The sequence below is a fragment of the Bactrocera tryoni genome, chromosome 5 (genome assembly GCF_016617805.1).
Source record: "Bactrocera tryoni isolate S06 chromosome 5, CSIRO_BtryS06_freeze2, whole genome shotgun sequence".
NCBI lineage: Eukaryota > Metazoa > Arthropoda > Insecta > Diptera > Tephritidae > Bactrocera > Bactrocera tryoni.
The window spans coordinates 61461992-61482427 of record NC_052503.1 but is presented as its reverse complement, the minus strand read 5'-3'; positions in this window follow the sequence as shown (position 1 = coordinate 61482427).

The following is a 20436-nucleotide window of genomic DNA, read 5'->3' as shown; positions in this document are numbered from 1 at the left end:
ATGCCACAATGTCGCTTGATACATAGCTGCAGCACGATGTTCGGATTGTCGTTGAACCGTCGCTGCTATTTCATAATGAAAATTTGCCTAAAACACGAAATTTGTTTGCCGATTGTATAATCGCTCGCATAGGCTACAGCATGAAAAATGCGCAAACGCTTGCAGTATCGCTGGGTTTTCTTGCCGGTTTGACAACGTCGGATCTTATCGCTACGGCAACATTTCGCAATAAATATAAGGTATATTGTAATTTCTGGCGGCCGTAAATGTGATAATTTTAAATATTTTATGTATTCTCGGGCAAGAGATAGAGAAGCAGGAGATGTTGAATAACTGTTCTCAAGTAATTTAATTTAAAAAAATTATATAGTGAAGAAAACAACCTTTATTCTTGATAGTCGCCTTTTGTGCAATACAATTTTTTAGTTTTAGCCGATTTTTTTATATTTTTTGTATTTTTTTCATTTTTGAAAATTTGATAATTTTTTTTTAAATAAATAAAAAAAATATAAAAAATATATAAAAAAAAAACATCGGCCCACTCCGGAATTAGCAAAGATAGTTGTCAAATTAATCGATGTTTTTTTTGAAGAAAAAAAAATTAAAAAAAACGGCGAACTTCCAAAAAAATTTATTTAAAAAAGAATTGTCAAATTTTTAAAAATAAAAAAAATATCAAAAAAAAAAAATACGCCCACTCCGGGATTCGCAGGGATAGTTGTCAAATTAATTGAAGTTTTTTTTGAGGAAATGAAAAAAAAATGGCGACCTTCCTAAAAAAATGACGATTTTACTTAAAAAGACCGATTATTTTATATAATTGATCGTGTTAAATTTTTTTCATGTATTTTTTCGAAAAGTTCATTCAAAAGCAAAAATTAAAAAAAAAGGTCCCCAAAAGTCAATTTCTACAAAAGTTATGGCTATTTGAAAATAAAAAAAATCCATTTTTTTTGAAAAATTCATAACTTTTTTGAAGTTGGACAAACAATTTTGAAAAAATTCTCAAGAATGTTTTTCAAAGGGTAGAAAAGGATGGATAAGTTTCAGCAAAGTCTAAAGGGGTCGGGTTCAAAAGTGGTTGATTTGGTATGGAATACCCCATATGTAGGTACAAAATTTAATAAATAGAACTTGTCAAACCAACTGGCAATGTAAACACATGTTTTTGGCATTTATATTCAACACTTCTTCTTCTTTATTGGCGTAGACATGACCTAGCCAGCGTACTTTCCTTCTTCCTTACTTGGATGAACTTCTACAGATTGCTCCATCGTCCATTCAAAACATTGGGTAGTCGAAGAAGTCTTTTCGTATTTTGTCAATAGATATCGTTGCAGTAGTATATCTCCAGTACTGTCGATACAATGTGATACCATCGTGTTGGAAAGGTGAGATGTTAAGCTTCATTTAACCAAAAAATTAAATTCGGGAAAGTTGAAAAAAAGTTACAGCTGTTAAAAAATGAGTGAAAATAATGAAGAAATTCTCAATATTTTTTTTTGCGGGTGAGGGGGTGGAAAATGCCTTCCGCATCATCGGTGCTGTCGTCACAGCAGCGGTATGTGCCACTTGCAGGTCACTAAAAACCCCCCCTCTAAGGAACCGTCGCCCACCCTGGGACCGCGTTTGCATTACTTCAGGGTGGCGTTCCATTTTTCTCATTGAGAGATTTACATCTGCGCACCTGCGTCCAGGTCCCGCTTTTTGCTGCGAAGCAAAATTGCTGCGAAATTCTTGATGATCTCCCAGTTTGCTTCACTCTCCAACATGACGCTGACTAAATTGTCCGCGTTTATTGGGCCAACCAGGTTTTCTACGACGGTGCGTTCTTGTTGCTAACGCACGCATTCAAAAAATGTGTGTTCAGCGTCGTCTTCTGTAGCGTCGTTGTATAAGCATGACGGCTCTTCGACTTTTCCCATCCTGTGGAGGTGCCTTTTGAAGTATCCGTGACCGAACAATAGCTGGGTTATGTAAAATTCGACTTCTCCGAATTTACGGCTTGTCCATAAGTCCAGATCTTTTATTAGATTGGCCGTCCATCTGCCGCAACTTTTGTTCTTCCATCTTTGTTGCCATGTTGGTATTGTATCTTTCCTTACGTCTTGCATTGCGCTCTTGTTCTTATCGAATGTTTTCTTTAGCTCCCACATCTTTTTCCTTTCATATGCTAGAAGGCAAATTGGGGCATTACCGCTTATAACTAATATTTCATCGCCTGATACTGTCCGGTACGCTGATGCAACTCTGAGGGCTGCGGTGCGGTGCACTCTGACCATTACCTTACGCCGATTTTCCTTTTTAAGAGCGTCTGCCCAGATCTCGGTTCCGTATAGTAAGACGCTCATTGTCGTCGACATTAGGAGCTTTCTCTTTTCTTGGGTGGGGCCCCCTATGTTGGCCATTAATCGACTCAGTTGAGAGGTGATCTTCGCTGCCTTTCCTGCGGCGTGCTGGATTTGAACCCAGAAGGTTAGTCTGGGGTTCAGTCTTATGCCTAGGTAGTTTACTGCTCTCTGCATCCTAAGAATATCCGTAGTTGTGTGCATGCTTATCTCGAGAGGTATGTGCTTGTTTGTTAGCAGCAGTAGCTCTGTTTTCTCCGTAGCGAGCTGGAGGTTGTGTGTGTCAAGCCATGTTTGCGTCCGCAGTATCATGACCTGATTCAGCTTTCTTCGCGCTTCTTCTTGTGTCCCTTGCTGTGATTACTGCCGCAATGTCGTCCGCGTAATTAAATATCGGATTCGTCTGGCATTTCTAGTTTTAATATAGCGTCGTAGCTGATGTTCCCTTAAGTCTGGGCCTAGAATGGATCGCTTGTGCTGCTCCTGACGTAACCGCTTATCTGTCGTGACCCTTCTTTGGTTTCATGCAGCGGTTTTCTGTTGCTAAGGTAGCTCCGCACCACAGCCCTGAGGTAGTCGGGTATCTTGAAGCTTTTTTCGAGAGCGTCAATCATGTCCACCCATCTAGCACTGTTGAAAGCGTTTCGGACATCTAGAGTCGCCAGTAACACTATTCTTTTATATTTATGGAATCTACGCTGCGCTGCTTCTACGCTTTCGACGACGCATTTTATGGCTCATATTGTTGATCTACCGGGTCTGAAACCATATTGTCTAGGGGACAATCCTCCAGCTTCGTTAGTGGCCGCTTCGAGTCTGGGTTTTATGAGGCTTTCGAATAGCTTTCCCGCTGTATCAAGCATGCATAGAGGACGGTAAGCTGATGGCGAATTGGGGTCTCCTTTTCCCTTACTGATTAACACTAGCCGTTGCTTCTTCCATGGTTCAGGGAATATTCCGGTTTCAAGGCAGGCGTTGTACATTTTCAGTGGTACTACCGGGCGCTCTGCAGCGATTATTTTGAGGATTTCTGCTGGGATCCCGTCCGGGCCGGGTGATTTGTTGGCCTTGAGCTTGCCAGTGGCTAACTGCAGCTCTTCAAGGGTGAACAGGGGGATTTGCGCAGATCTTAGTGTTTGTTCTGGATCACTAGCTCATGCTTTCGTGTGTGGGGAATAGCGCGTTCACGATGTGATCCATTTTGACAGCGGTTAAGTCAGGCGGCTTTGCTCGAGCGCCGAGTTTCTTCATGACTACTTTATATCCGAGTCCCCAGGGGTTTCTGTTTATATCCTCGCGTAGTTCCTCCCATTTTTTCTTTTTGCTATCGTCGATGGCGTGCTTAAGCTCCTTTTTTGCTGCTTTGTATTGCTCGGCTTCTTCGGGTGCGGCTCCTCTGCGCCTGGATCTCGTGTAGGATCTGCGAAGGCGGAGGCATGTGCGTCTGAGTTGGGCGATATTTTCAGTCCATCAGTAGACTGCTGCCTTATGTTTGCTGTGGGAAGCCTTGGGCATTGATTTTTTACAGGCTCTTATTATATTAAACATTGTGTGCTCGACAATTTCTTTTGCATTATTTGGGGAGCTGCTAGATGGGTTTTGGTCGTCTATTGCAGAGATCAGTTTCGAAGTATTTAGCTTCGAAATGTTCCACTTCCGTGTTGCAGTCTTTTTCCTGTGCTGGTTAGCGTTTGTTCCAGCATCGATAGTGAAGGAAATGTACTGGTGATCGCTACCAGTGTAATCCTCCAGGACTTTCCATTTCTTTATTGAGCCTGCCAAGCGTTCTGATGATAGAGTGATGTCTGGTGTAGTTTCCTCGCATCCCGGTCTTCTAAACGTGGTTGCATTTCCCGTGTTGAGCACTATTAGACTTAGGCGCGCAGCCATTTCTAGGATGCGCTTTCCCCTCGAATCCGTAATTGGCATACCCCACTCTACGGCTTTGGCATTTATTAGTTGACCTTCTACAGACCTGGCTGTGTCCTCAATATTGTCGAGCTTTTCTTGGAATTCCTGTATGCTATCGCTTGGCGTCAAGTAGCAGCTAATTACTGTAAAAAGGTCGCATTTGGCCCAGACAAAACCATTGCCGTTCCCTTTGTCTACAGCGATGGCGTTACTCCCTGGTGGTTTAGCGGCGGTCGAGCTGCTATCTTCCAGCCAGGTACCTCTCTCTTTCTTTTGGTATTGCTCGCTTATGATGATTAACTCGTAGGCGTTCTCCATCACCATTTGCGAGAGTAGTGCGTCAGCAGCCTTGCATTTATGCATGTTGGCCTGTAAGATATTCATTTTTTTTGGTATTTCCTATATACCATACATTTCGCGGAACTCGGGATATGGTCAACTTTTTCGTGTTTAGCCTCCACGCAGAGGCAGCATGAGGGAGGTTTGGTGCACTCTTTCATTTTGTGACCTGGTTGGCCGCATTTTATGCAGACCCCTTCTCCTCTTCTATCGGGCCCTTTGCAGTCCCAGGTTAAATGGCCTGGTCCAAAGCAGCGAAAGCATCTTTTTGGGGTTTCTTTCAGTCAGAGCCTGCAGTTAACCCAGCCGATTTTTATGCTTGCCTGTCGCATCAATGTGTCAGTCTTATCCTCGTCGAGCATTATATATGCCCTGACCTGCTCTCTTATGTTAGGTGCTGTTATGCTTATCGTCAAGTCTCCGATGGAGTCTTGTAGCACTTTTTTTTACAGCCTCTGCTACTTCCTCCTTTGTTGAAAGGTAGTCGAGGTCTCTGATCTCTATTGTTGCTTTTGTCGTAAGGTCGGCCACAGTTGCGAAATCTCGGAGGGTCGTCTTGAGTGCCTCGCAGAAACTGGCTTTTGTGGATTGTCCCTTCTCCAGCTCTAGTAGTAGAGCCCCGGCTCTTGTTTTGCGGATCCCTTTGATTTTTACCTCCGCTTCTCTTAGGTTTACCTTGCTACGGATATTCTTGAGGACCTCGGCGTAGCTGTTTCCTTCTGCTGGCTTAATGATTACGGCCTCCGATTGTCGTTTGGGCCTGCTTTTTGCTCTCTGGTTTGAGACAGTATTCTTTCCTTGTTGTCCTCCCTCTTTTGGTTTTTTGTTTTCCGTTCCTTCGGTTGTGAGTGTCTTCTTTGCTTTTTTGGGCAAGACTTTCTGCCACTGGCCGTCCTTTTCGCTTCTTGGTCGCACTGTTTCTCGAGGCTCCACTGGGCTTGTCGCCCGCCGCTTCGAGGTTGTTGGCTCTGGGGTCATGATCTGTCTGCTTAGAAGTCCGCGTCTTTTCTCGTTTTCTGCGATGAGCCAGTTTCTGCGGTAACTCTTCATTACATCAAAGAGTTCGTCCAGCTGTGCCGCTCCGTTCTTGACATCCAAGCTGACCTTCTTTTGCTTTGCCATCGCCGTCTTCATGATTTGTACGATACTCTTACATTTTTCCAAAGATTCCTCTTCTGCTCGTCTCATTTGAGTGATGTACTCCTGTTTCGGTGAGTTTTGAGGTCCTTCTGTGGTGGCCACTGGGGTGCTCTTCCCTTCTGTTTGTTTTGCTGGTGTTTCCTGTGTGACAGGAGTTTCTTTTGAGGCTATTTTTTCTCCCGCTTTTTCGACTTGCTTGGGAGTGATGGTCAGTATAGGGGATCTAAGCATCCTACTACTTCTGCGTAACACGGTCCCGTATTCCTCGTCTTGAGCATCTTTGTTTTGTTGTTCTTTATGTGATTCGTTCTGTTGGTGTTTATGTTGTTGTTGTGGTGTACTCATTTTAGATCTAGTGGGTCTCCGCTTCAAGCCGCTATCTCCGCACGTTGTAACAGTTGCCCTTTATGAACCCCGTGGTTATCTATGCAAGCAGGAAGGCCACGCTAGGGTTGACACAAGTCCTTATGGGAGCTTGTGTTCAGAGCCAGGTTCAGGCACGAATCAGGAGCTCGTCTCAACTGAACCTGTACGGCCAAAAAAAATTTTTTGGCGACGTGCATTGAACGTACTTGAAGACCTGCCAGGGTTTTAACGAGACGGAGGCGAGAGCAGTATTAGCCTGCCAGCCATTTCGGTAAGATGTCAGTCTTACCTACTGAGGTGGTAGAATACTGCTCTCAATATTTAGGAGAGAATGCCACGCAAGTCATCAATGAAATTTGTGAAATTTACAGAGACTATGCTGTATCAGTTCATGTAGCACAACAATGGTTCGCTCACTTCCGTTCTGGAAATTTCGAAATTTCGATTTACACTGATGAAAGTTTTACTCTAATGGAATAATGTCTCTAGCGGAAAAATGGAAAAAAGTGGTCTACCAAAATGGTACATATTTGCTTATTTATTTATTAGTATAAATACGAAAAGACTTTTTCTACTCCCCAATATCACAATAGTCTAATTATTGTAACTATATTATTTCAATCGCAAAAATAAAAAATTGAATTGTTTTATAAAACGCTTTACTACAGCTAGTTTTCGTATACCATACATTATTCATAACAATCCAGAAAACTGTTTTACAATTGTTCAACTTTCATGCCCTTTTAATAATATTTAATTTATTTAATAATTTTACTTTAACTTTTTAATAATATGGAAACTCTTAAAAACACTGGAACTAAAGCTTTCACAAACGTCGACTGCTTTAAGTGTTTCTTCAACTGATAATTCGTTTTTTGTTTCTTAAAAGATTCAACCAGGTGGCTTTAAGCCTTTTTATTATCAAATATTCGAGAATTATGTATACTGAGTACTCCAAAATTAAATAAATATTTTTTGTGATGGCGTTCTGTAACTGTAAGAGTCAAAAACTACAACAATAAACACATATCTAATAAGTGGTTAAATTAAGCGTGTTCGACATATTCCTCATCTGATTCATTTGCCTATTTTTACATGCCACTAAAACTACATATTCAAACTGTGTGGAGACTAAGTTGTTATTGCGCCGCTGTCTGTTTCCTGCAGCCTAATAGCGCATTAGTCGGTAACAAGTTTATGACGCGTAATCGAGTTGTTGCCAACGCGTCTTAATTCATTCATTTGGCCATTTAATTCGGACATGAGTTCCGCATTTATAATAATGGTTGCAGACGCTTCCATACACATACATACCCACAACTATATTATGGGATTTTATTTTCAACTTTTCGTTAAATTTATTTTATTTCTTCCTTCACCTTTCTTTCCACACATTTCACGGACTGACTAAACGATCCGTTCAAGCTTCATCAAATGAGCAGCCTCCTACTAAGCATATATTTCGAAAATCCTTGGAATTGCCAGATATAGTATATACATGTACAGCCATACATATGTTTATGTATGCACATACATATCTATACAATTGTGTGTGTATGTGGTCCGTGAAAATTACACGAACTTGTCGGAATTGAATTTTATTAGCTACTTTTGGTAAAGCCGTCGTCGGCTCCGCACATCCGCCATTTTATGCACTCTCTCTGTGTCTATGCGCCTGAGGCTTTTATTCAGCCTACAGTTTGTCATTCGTAGACGTAAATGTAAATCGCGCTTAAGCTGTGGAGCATGTGAAGCCTATGAGTGTGTAATAGTACTTTTTGGATAATTACGTTAAGTGCTGAAGTGCCTAGAAACTAAATATGGCTACAGCACCACATACACCAACATACATATGTACATACATATATAGATGATAGAAATTACTAGCTTATATAAACACATAGAGTGGTGCGCACTAAAATGAGAACAGAAGCTTTGTGAAAACAACAGATGAGTTAATATGATTCACCAATGACCTAAAAAGTTGCCTTCAAGCATCGAAAATAATTTCTACTAGGTTATACTGAATATTGAACTGCATTAAAACGGTTCCATTTACTCTTATAGGGTTTCTAGGGAAAACAGTACTTTTTGAAAACGTTACTTCACATCTAAATGATTGCCTCTCCCTGGATTTTGCAGGGAATCACTGTACTACACACAGTGTTTTCCAAATTAATACTAGTTAATAAATAATTATAATAACTTTCCGGGCCAAAGAATCTTTATAAGATTTAAGCAAAGAGTTATAAGCTATATACGACCTCTATTTGCTCGTACTAGACTTATATTTAAAGTAAAAGTCGTTGACTCCGACAAGGATTAAGAAAACTTCAACCTTGGGCAACATGCAATATCTCTTTATTATTTTATTATCTTCAGGCGATCTTATCGAGAACTAATGCGACATAATTTAAAATATGTAAATATTTATATGTCCTCCACTGTAGACGAAAACGCACTAAATTCAAAGTAAGTCATAGAGAGAGATAGAGAATGAGTGAGGGCATTTTAACAAAAGCGAAGCATTATTATATTAAGGTAATTGTGAATTACGTTAAAAAACAATTTCTTAATAATGAACATTTGATTTAATTTAAGAAGTATGTTCAACGGAAGCTAACGGCAAAGCTAAAGAAGAAGAAGAAAATATGTGCACTTTCTAAGAACGTACAATAAGAAATACTAATTTTAAAAAATATTTGTAGTTGAGGTTTTTTAGAACATTTTCTGCCGCTTAGATAGTTTTCAAAAGATGTTAGTGCTTTAAGAGATATCTTTAACACATGATAGTTAAACCGATTTAATCTTCTAAAATTGATATTGTGTAAGTTCCAATAACTTTACTACAGAAATTTAAGAAGTTAGTATTTACCATCTTAGAAGAAAATCTCACAATTTCTTTGGAATAAAGGTATACAAACAAGTAAGGAAGTGCTAAGTTCGGGTGCAACCAAACATTTTATACTCTTGAAACTTGCAAGAAACAAAGTCTGGGAAATACTTTAAGGTGTAAAACCAATCATATAGAATAAAGACAACCGGATGTTCGAATATCCTGATTTTAGTTATATAGGAACTAGGCCAAATTTTCCCTCAAATTTATCTATTTGAGGAACACAGACACTCTGTTATGAACAAAACACGCTTTTTTATTTTTGTTGTCATAACTCACCTATTTTGGCCGATATATGCGGTACAAAGTCACCCCGAAGTTCGAAAATCTTTATACAATATTAAGTATATGGGTGCTAAGGATAGCCTATAACTAAGCGAGATAGATAAAGAGTTCACCCTGTCCAGAAAGTATCGGGAATTTTTAATTTAAATCTCCCGCTTATATGGAAGACAGATCAATTTTTTTCCTTAGGTTTGTACAACTGTCCTTAATTATGATGCCAAAAATTAACGCGATCTATTAACCAATTAAAAGTGAGATATCTTGATGAAACTTGGTATGTCGGTTTCTGAATAAAATTACTTGTTTGTTGATCATTCATAATAATTTTTTTTCATTGATTTATAAAATTCATAAGAAATACAAAATTTTCCCAAAAATAATCAAACCTTAACTGTTAATATCTTTTAAACGCTTGGGTTTACGAAAAAATCATGATAGACCTTTTTTGTAGAGCATTCAATTTCCTACAAAATCTAAGGAACCAGATATTTTTTCAAGTAGTAGGAAGCGAGATATAAATTTTTCTATCTGATAATAAGAAAAAATAGAAAACTGTATGTAGGAGGACCTTCCCGTTACAATTAAAAACTCATGTTTGGAGAGGCTTTCGTAGAGGTGTCTTGGAACCTATTATTCCGAGTACCAAACGAAAAAAAAAATTTTTTTTTGAATCACTCAAGTTCATATGTACTTATGTATGTATAATGATTTTCGTTTTTCTAACAAATCTTATGCAGAATTTGTCAATCAATGTATGAGTTATATATATGTAGTTAATATATATGTGGCGGTTAGGGTGTTAATAAGTAAGCCACTATTTAATCAACTACTTAATAAAATCATCTTTATTCACTTATAAGTAAATCCGGTTTACAAATATATTATTTTTTCTTTATTGGCGTAGACACCGCTTACGCGATTATAGCCGAGTTAACAACAGCGCGCTAGTCGTTTCTTCTTTTCGCTACGTGGTGCCAATTGGATATTCCAAGCGAAGCCAGGTCTTTCTCCACTTGGTTCTTCCAACGGAGTGGAGGTCTTCTTCTTCCTCTGCTTCCCCCGGCGGCTACTGCGTCGAATACTTTCAGAGCTGGAGTGTTTTCGTTCATCCGGACAACATAACCTAGCCAGCGTAGCCGCTGTCTTTTAATTCGCTGAACTATGTCAATGTCGTCGTATATCTCGTACAGTTCATCGCTCCATCGAATGCGATATTCGCCGTGGCCAACGCGCAAAGGACCATAAATCTTTCGCAGAACTTTTCTCTCGAAAACTCGCAACGTCGACTCATCAGTTGTTGTCATCGTCCGGGCCTCTGCACCATATAGCAGAATGGGGATTATGAGTGACTTACAGAGCTTGGTTTTTGTTCGTCGAGAGAGGACTTTGCTTCTCAATTGCCTACTCAGTCCGAAGTAGCACCAGTTGGCAAGAGTTATCCTGCGTTGGATTTCCAGGCTGACATTGTTGGTGGTGTTTACGCTGGTTCCAAGATAGACGAAATTATCTACGACTTCAAAGTTATGACTATCAACAGTGACGTCCCCCTGCGGGTAGGGGAGACCCCCTTGGGTTCGGGGGGGAAACCGAATATACCCGTGGTAAGGCATGCCTGTCGTAAGAGGCGACTAAGATCCTGGTCACCAGTCCAGAGCTGTATGGAAGCTCAACTGGTCGTAGCTTTGGTTACAAGGTCATACCAAAGACTTTAACCTGGTACCACGGAGAGCAGTTAGCCCTTGGAGGTAACTCTAATCTGCTTATTGAGTTGAGCCCTACCAAGGTGGTTAGTGTGTCCATGCCACACTGCCAATTGGTACTGAAAATGCTTACCCAATTTTCAGGGCGCTGATCAACGCATTGTATTGATCCGTTGTGCTTTTGAGCCCCGTGGAGTAAGGCTGTCGTCAGCAGGTACCCACGTTAAACACACCAGACGCTGTCAACAATGACGTGAGAGCCAAGTCGCGAGTGCGACGACTGTTTGTTTGATGACAGGAGATATTTCGTCTTGCCCTCTTTCACTGCCAGACCCATTTGCATTGCTTCCTTGTCCAGTCAGGAGAAAGCAGAACTAACGGCGCGGGTGTTGGGGCCAATGAAAAAAATTTAAAGTTTTAAGAATAATTTTAAATTTAATACATAAATGATGAGTTTAATCGGCTGCTGTGAAGAATTTAAGTTCGTTTAAGTCTCCCACTGAACTAGGGGTTGGGTTGCCTCGATAGTCTATGACGAAATATATGTCGTGACGAGCGATAATTTTGTATGGTCCTTGGACAATGAGAATGAAATTTCTATATGATCATTTCGTTCCAAAACATGAGAACAGGTGTTTATGACTTTAAAATAAAAACAAAAAAAATATATCGTTTCGTGTCTTGGCATTTCCGCAGGTGCTAGATTTTTGAAATGATGGTTTAAGTTCTGTAATAGTTCGACAGTGGTTGTTTGATTGTTTGAAGGAGCAATGAATTCTGCAGGCAAATGTATTGGTTCTCCATAAACGAGTGCGGCTAGCGCTATGCATATGTCTTCTTTCCAAACTGTTCGAAGACCATAAAGCACAATCGGTAGAGCGTCTAACCACGTTTCTCGTTGGCAAAGAACTGCAGATTTGAGGTGACGACGAAAACGACTAACCCATTTGATTGCTGATGATGTGGTTATATCACAGTATAGAGCTGGTTCGCTGGCAACTGTCTGTATTCTTTGCAGTGATAGTGATGTTGAGGGATTGCTGAGTAATTGCTGCAATTCTGTGCCGTTTTGCTGTGTTGTGGGTAAAATTTGTTTGGTGATTGATTTAAAAATCGCGTTGACGCGGGAGAGCGTATATACAACGATGTTCTGGTGCCCTGAAATCCGAACTAGGTTGACCAATGAAATTCAAACGACGGAACTGCCAAGGCGAGTCTCGCTCTGTGTGTTGGTGAAAAACGTGCTGTAGCGGCTTTTGGTCTGTGAAGACTATCACGTAATGTTCTTCGAAGATGTGTCCAAAATATTTTACGGCTTCGAATATTGCATGTAGTTCACGATCATATTTAGATAATTTCTGCATTGACGGTGGAAGCTTTTTACTGAAGAATGCTAATGGTTGCCAAGTGTTGTTGACATGTTACTGTAGGACAGCGCCTATACCATGTTCGGAAGCGTTTGTAAAAATGGCCCATTGTGTGTTTATATTTAAATGTACCAGTAATGTTGTTAGAGGAAGTGCTTGTTTTGCTTGGTTGAACGATAATTGAAGTTCTATGGTGCATTCTATTCTTTGCGAATTTTTGACGTTTGGTACTTCCAGCAGTGAATTAAGAGGAGCGAGGATTTCGGCCGCTTGTTTGATGAATTTCCTGTAAAAATTCATTGTACCAAGAAACTTTCAAGATCAAAATTAGATTTTCTGGGATTAATGACTAATCCTTGAAGGCGTTTAATAAAATTTCAAGATGCTGCAAATGTTCGCGTTCGTTGGCTGAAGCTGCCAAGATATCGTCGATATATAAGAATAAGAATGGAATATCACGTATTACTTGATTCATGAATCTTTGAAACGTTTGAGTGGCGTTTCTTATACCAAAAGTCATACATATAAGACAACTCAAATAGTCCAAAAGGTGTTATAATGGCCATTTTAGAAATGTCTTCTGGTGCGACTCGAACTTGGTTAAATGCACGGACCAAACCTATATGTAGTTGAAAAAATGTTTTTACCATGTATTGCGGTAAAGTCCTCAAGGCATTGTACGGGGTATTTGTCTGGAATTGTGCGGGCATTCATACTGCGGTAGTCTCTACATGATCGCCAATCTCTAGGGCTTTTTGCTGTAAGGTGCAGTTTCGATGACCTTTGATTGTTCGAAGGTCGAGCGATTCCCAGTTTGATCATGCTATCAAACTCCTGACATGCAGCTTATAGTTTATCCAGAGGTAAACGACGTGCTATGCTGGTTACTGGTGGTCCATTTAAAGTACGTAGCGTGTGATCAATTGTTGGTGTTGCATTTTTCGACCACTCTTTTGGAAAAATCGATAAATCGGTACCTGTGTCTACCAGATATTGAGTACCAGAGGTGAGAATTTTGCAGAGAATCACTACCCGTTATTAGCGATTCTTTAGAGCGTTTCCCGAAAATAATAGTGGAGGATCAACGATGATGTCTTCCACTTTTGCCGCGTAGTAAATTTTGCCAAAATCTTTTACCACTCCCAGGATTCTAAACTGTGCTTCGATTTGGGTGATATAGGTCGATGTTAGATGTTGGTTGTAGCGGTTTCCTGCCTTCGGAACTTTCTTCCGATGGTGACTGCTTCAAATATTATAGTTTGCTGAATACAGTGTTACCAGATGAAAATAGTTAATTACAATATTAGGAATAGTTAATAATATGATCTATTAAAACTAGGAGAGATGCTAATCGCTACATATATAAAAATTTGTTTTAATTGCCATCCTCTCGTTGAGGTTTTACATCTTAAGGTATTTCCCAGGCTTTGATTGTTGCAAGTTTCAAGAGTTTAAAATGTTCGGTTGCACCGAACTTAGCTCTTTCTTACTTGTTTAAAGTAATATATGTACATAATTGAAAGCTATATATAATAACCAGTTTTAGGAATCGCGTATTTGCTACGATAGTTTGTCACACCACCGACTAGGTTCACAGCGCGACCCTAATAATTTAACTTCGTTCAATGTATTTGCCAACATCCAATCAAGTGGAAAGGCAAATCGCATACCTCCTATTAAGAAATTAATAAATAATCACATAAACTCTGTGCACCACAACAACACCAGCAAAGCAGTGCTCAACCAGCGGGCATAACTGTTAAATGCTTGCCTACGAGCGCAATAAATTTTCATATGTCAAAGGATCGTGTAATTGCCATCGCTTTTGTAATGACGTTAAAAATTATGAAAAGTGCCGTTTAACCCAGATACCAGAGAATTCATAGAATTGCCATGCAATATAATGCCGCACACACACACACTCGTACCGTACGTTAATGTGCCACAGTGCGCGTTGCGGACACAGCGGGATAGTCGACGATTGTGCCGCGCCGAATGGCGAAGGGACAACAGCGCGAGCATAAATTAAGGATAACAAGTGAACGACAGCAAAAGCAGCAGCAGCAGTCATTGAAGCAACAGCACACAGAAACAACAACAATACCAACAATGTTGTTTCTGCTGGTGGCTCGTGGTGATTTTGGTGTACTCGTATATTGGCGTCTGGTATTCGGATTTGCGTTCGCGCGTTGGTAGCGTTGCTTTCGCAGCGCGTCCACGGCGACACGACGACCACAATCAACACTAATTTAGCGGAAGTAACGCGCGAAATTGTTGTGCTGTTTTATTCATTTCGTTTCCCATTTCCCAAAGCTCCCAGAGCTCCCAGTCGCATTGGTCTCATTTCGGTGACCAGAGAACGGCGAGCTGTCCGGCAAGCCAACGGCCGCTGCTTATTGTGAGCTACTTCACACCGGCCCACACAGTTGGTGGTTACGTCCAACTGGGAAAAGGCGAAAATTCTTTTGAAAAAGTTCTTCGCTTATTGCTTTTTTCCATTTTTTGTTGTGTGATTTTGTTTCGCTGCCCCATTTGGTTGTATTTGAAAGCTTACCCGAGGACCGTCCCTAGCCACAATGCATAGGTTTTGTATTTATGTTTCCTTTTCATTTGGGCTCTTTTTCCACACTTTGTTGTTTGCTTTGTTTTAGTAGTTATTTTTCTCTTACAATTTCACTTCCGTTCATTTGGAAATTGTACGAGTGTAATTTTTACATTTCGCATTGAATGACAAGTACGCCGATCGGGAGTGGCACAGCGACTTCTCCAATGAGTATTGCTTAACGTGAAAAGGAAGCCGAAAGTTGAAAATTGCTGCAGCTGAAAGTTGAAAGCAAACCGTTGTATGTATGTATCTGTTTTTGAATGGCTAATGGCAAATGACGCTGCGCCGCAAGCAATAGCCGCTGCTATTACCCGTATAGTTTTGAGTGTGAGTGCCGACTTATGCGGATAGAGTCGTACGTATGGCCACTTTTGTTCTTACACTGCGCGCCAATTCTCTGTCGTACTTGTAGATGCTAATATCTTCACTCGGTGTTTAACCCAAAATACTACATATATATTCGTTCTTGTACTGGTCTTCTCTGTAGATGTTATCCGAAAATCAAAAAAAAAAAATCAAAATTTTGAATTTACCTTAATGTCTGAAACTCTCTCGAAGGCTAAACTATAAAACAGAGTCCATTCTGATTACACTTAAACCACATTAAAAAAAGCAGGAAAAAGCTTAAAAATAAATCCCAAGTTCGAGATACGAAATCAGCAATAACGGGAGAAATTTAATTTATTTAAATAATAGTAAATTAAATATCCTATCTTTATGCAATTTTTTCCTTTCATTATGTACTCAACGACGTATTGAAATACATATTACTACTATATTCAAACAAACCTCTCTGGGCGCATCAATAATTTTTTGTATTTGTGAATAGACGCCATGTGAACTAAAGCTTTTATATAGGCGATACCCTTAATTTCCTGTCACGAGGGATTACCCTTTCATAGACTGTATTCGTTACAATAAATAAGTATTGTCAGAGATCAAAACTCCACTCTTTTATAAACTATAAAACTTGACTTTTACAAAGAACAAGCCGATTTTCTTGTTTCAAAATAGTTTTAATTTTAGTATGTCATGCCAAACAGATTGACTCCATGTTTGTTTTTGAGAGGTCTAGACAATTTAGTTACTAGTAATCATACTTTAAATATTTGTTGAACTTATTCAATCGGCACTCTCCGACCTGAAGTGGGAATATGTCATAGTCGTCTCAAACGTGCGTGCATTTGTTGCGAGCTCATTGTTCTGAGAGGCTCATTCGATTTAAAAATATTTCATAAATTTAATTTATTTTGGTAAGGCTATTAAATATTTGGAGCCCAAGAATTTTCGGAACTCAATAGGAGTTCTATAAATTGCCTTTGCATAAATTCAGTCACTTTCGATCTTTCTTCATTTTTCTTCACAAACACGACTCAACTCAAACAAAAGATAGTCCTTATTGGTCGCTTGACTTATGGAGGGTGAAGGAAGGAGTCAGATATATTCACTCGACTGTAGATGTCACGGATCGGTTGGTGCTTTGTCTACCCAGTATAAGGAACCTCTTACGTTTTACGTATCGCTTAAAATAATGTAATTTGGTAAGAGTAGCTTTTGTAGGTCACGACTAGCTTCATAACCAAAATTTCAACGAAAAATTAGATAGAAACTCTACCGACGAATTTCAAGACTCTGCGGAAGTGGATGGAAGATTAATATGACGGCAGTTTTCTACAAGCTCACAACCTTTTTTATAATACTTAAACTCTCAATAATGTAAGCTTCCAAAAGTACTTATAAAAAATTTCCAAAATGATTTAAGTATTATGTGTCTGAAAAAACATTTGCCACATACTTCTGATGTCCAGTGTTTATTTAGATATGGCTATGACCATGCAATTTTCATTAATGCGCTGCTTTGCTTTCTATAACTACTTTGCGATTTGGTAGACTTATTTTTTGATTCGAAACAAAACAAGCGCATTTCGTTGATTTTATTGAGCTACACATTCAAACCAAACGCCAACTTGGCTGGCAATCGTGAAAAACAGCAAACAATTTTTAATTATGCAAAGTTTCTGGTTCCTACATTTGTTTTTGTCGTTGTTGCTTATTTTCAATTCTTTATTGCCTTTTTCATTTCATCTGTTTTTGTTGGAGGAAATTTCCGCTCGATACGTATACACTTAGTTCAGCCTGCTTGGCTCAATTGCTACAAACGAACACATAGTAAATACATACGGAACTCGTTGGCTGTCCGAGTTTGAACCTTCTTAATGAGGTAGAAATGTGAACTGTTTCGAAGTGGCGTTAAAGTGGAAATAAGGGAAATTAGTGTAGTTGAAGGACATTAGTTGCAAGCAGATGGAGGAAACTCGAAAGCATAACACTTACGAAAACTCAAATTAGATTTTCCCCATAAGTTTAAGTTGATTCGAAAGAATGTAAGAACATTTTAACGAAACAACAATATGCAACAATGTTTGAAATTGTATTTTTAATATCAGATTATTCGAACTCATTGTTGGTTTCCTTGAGAAATAACTTGATGGTGCGATAAGTTGTTGAAATAACTGTGCTGTTATTATTGTAATGAGAAAAGTATAATAGTTAACCCAAGGGATATTGGCCTAGAATCTAGTCAGGAAATTTCAAGCAGGAAAGATAGAGAACAAAAAGATAAATGATCCTGTATTCGGTATAATGAATAGCGATATATACAGCAGAATTATAGTAATATGCGAAACCAGTTAGAATTCATTAGTTAGTTCAGTAATATCATATATCGACTTGAGTTACCCATGTAGAACTGCATATCCGTTAACTTAAATAACGTCAGATGGGATGGTTACATGTCGATTACATCAAATTTTTAACGTCGTACCCATTCATATGAACACAAATATCAGCGCACTCAAGTTGGTTTACTACCTTTTCCAGAAATCATAGATATAGACTTGGAAACGAACCGCCGATTTTAGAGCGAACTAGAACATTTTCTTATAAGGAATCTCTACTCTGAACCGCCAAATCACTATTTAACATTTTATATTTGGCGAGCTATCTTCATGACGCAATTCACGACGCAATTTCCGAAGAAATTGCTCAAAATCAATCACTATAGCAAATATCTGTCATATATACTAACCGATCAAAATCAAGATGTTTAAGGAACTTTTTGTATTTGTACTAGCTTCGGTGCAACCGAAGTTAACGAATTTTCTTGTTTACTTGCAATTAACTGCTATTTAATTTGAAATATTGGATAATTAAAAAATAATTTTCCAGATCAAAAAGTATCAGATTTCAAAGATTTTTTTGTATAACTTTAATTGATCAATTTAAATTAGATTTTCTCAGATAATGAGTCATCAAAAATAAATTAAAATTAATCGTTTGCTTTAAATTGTATCTAAGTTAATTTACAGAGAAATTTATATGAGAGTTCAACATTCTTGAAATAATTCCTCTGCAATGTGGTGCAATGTTTTTTATGACTCGCGTTTCTTTTCGCTTTATCAGCTCACTTCCAGCCTCCATCTAGGCGAATCCTCAATAAGGGTAATTCGAGTTTCAATATCGCAAATTATGTTGCCACACTTTAGCAACAGTCACACGGCACTTTTTTTATAGCTGGAAAAATATGCTCTCCAAGCATGTATGTGTGTATATATGTAACTATATATATACTATATACACATATATACATATGACAGGAAGAATTTGATGTCTTAATAAGCAGTACAACCACACCACACAATTTACATGCATTCATACAAAACATCAAGTGTATTTGTATATAAACACCAAGTATCTTAAAGCCATCAACTAGATTTGATGATCTGGTCAAGCCAACACTTTGCGCATAAACACACATACACTCACGCTCTATAAATCTAGCTACCTTTTTAGTGCCTCGTTAAAAGTCACCTCGTCTAATTTTATTACACAAAAGACCTTTAAGTACCCACTTTTTATTACAACTACAAGAGCGGCGTATTAATGACGCAGAAGAGCGGAAATCGAGAAGGCAATCAAATTGCCATAAGCAAACTGATCATATGACAATCGTCTGGCCAGTTCGCTGCGAGTGTACGAGTATAGAGTCCACTCGTTTTATGAGCGAAGACTTGCGCTTATCATCGCCGTCGTAAAAGAAACTACAACTTCGTACAAATTAATTGGAGCAAATCCTCAATTTACGAGCGTTAACAATGTCTTTCACCTGTTTCACTCGACAACAGCATCAGCGGTAATCAAACGAGAACACTATCATATAAAAACGATTAAATTCATTGATCTCTTGGTTGGTATTATTTGACCTTAAGTAACCCTTGGAGCCAAGATGAAATGTCACCGATTAAACCTTGTTGCTAAAATGTTTCAAGCGTTAAAAAACTACTTTATGTCTACATAGAGGTCTTCGATTTGCAAAACATTGAAGAGTAGTCAATCGAACAAGCAATTGGTACAAATTAAATGCCGAAGGAGGAAAAAAAAGAAAACAAAAACTGTGGAGTTACAACAGTTGAACAGTTGAATAAGAAAGATCCACAATTTACAGAATAAGAAAGAATTCGAACGGCCCCGTAAATGAATATTTTTCGGTCAATATGACCCGGCTTGAAACACCGAAATAGTAATTAGTTGATCGGTTTCAATATTTTAAGCAACAGTTATGCTACTAGTTTAAAAACATACTTTCGGATAGTGTCGATATTTTTTGCCTTGAAACTTTTCTCTTCGCTGGTTAATCTAAGGAATTGCGGATTATCTAAATGAACAAAATCCATATCCAATCCAACTAAATTAAGTCTCGTGCCGTACCTGCATATGTTCAGATTTTGAGATTGACACCACATATAGTCGTTCAGAATTACACCACGATGTAGACGATGGGTTTTCAAATCGAGATTTTGAGGAGCTAGGAGGATGAAGTCATGTGTAGAAGTTCACGCAAGGGAGGAAAGTTCTCTGATCGCCATTCACTTGAGAGTGGCCAGAAACGATTCTTTTACATATGGCTCAAGCAGCTCACGACTTGCGGTCTTTGACCAAGTATCCTCTGAGTAGCCTAAGAACATCCGTTTGAATGCAAGCTAAAGTGTGAAGGCGAAACATCCCTATACAGGATTGTGCGCTGGGTTTGGGACCCGCCACGTAAAAAACGCCCCCAATGAAAAATGTCCAACAGCCTCGGATGAGAGATTTCCCTTTTCGGGAGCTATACCAACCAATAAATTGAGATAAGTAAATGAAAAATTACCTGTATACCTCATTATAAAATCAACGGCCCGCGATCATTGATGTTGAAAGAAATATTGACTAAATATCGGTATTTAGATATTTTAAAACAAAACTTGCCCGAAACTTTAGCCATATTGGATCTTCCACGTAGTTTTTACCTGTTGCATGGTAACGTTCCTAAGCACCCAACAATGATAAGCAAGGAGTGGCTACTTTATGTATAATGTCAAAAAAATGTTACAACACCCATCACAATGTTCGGATATAAATCCAATGGAACATTTATGGGCCC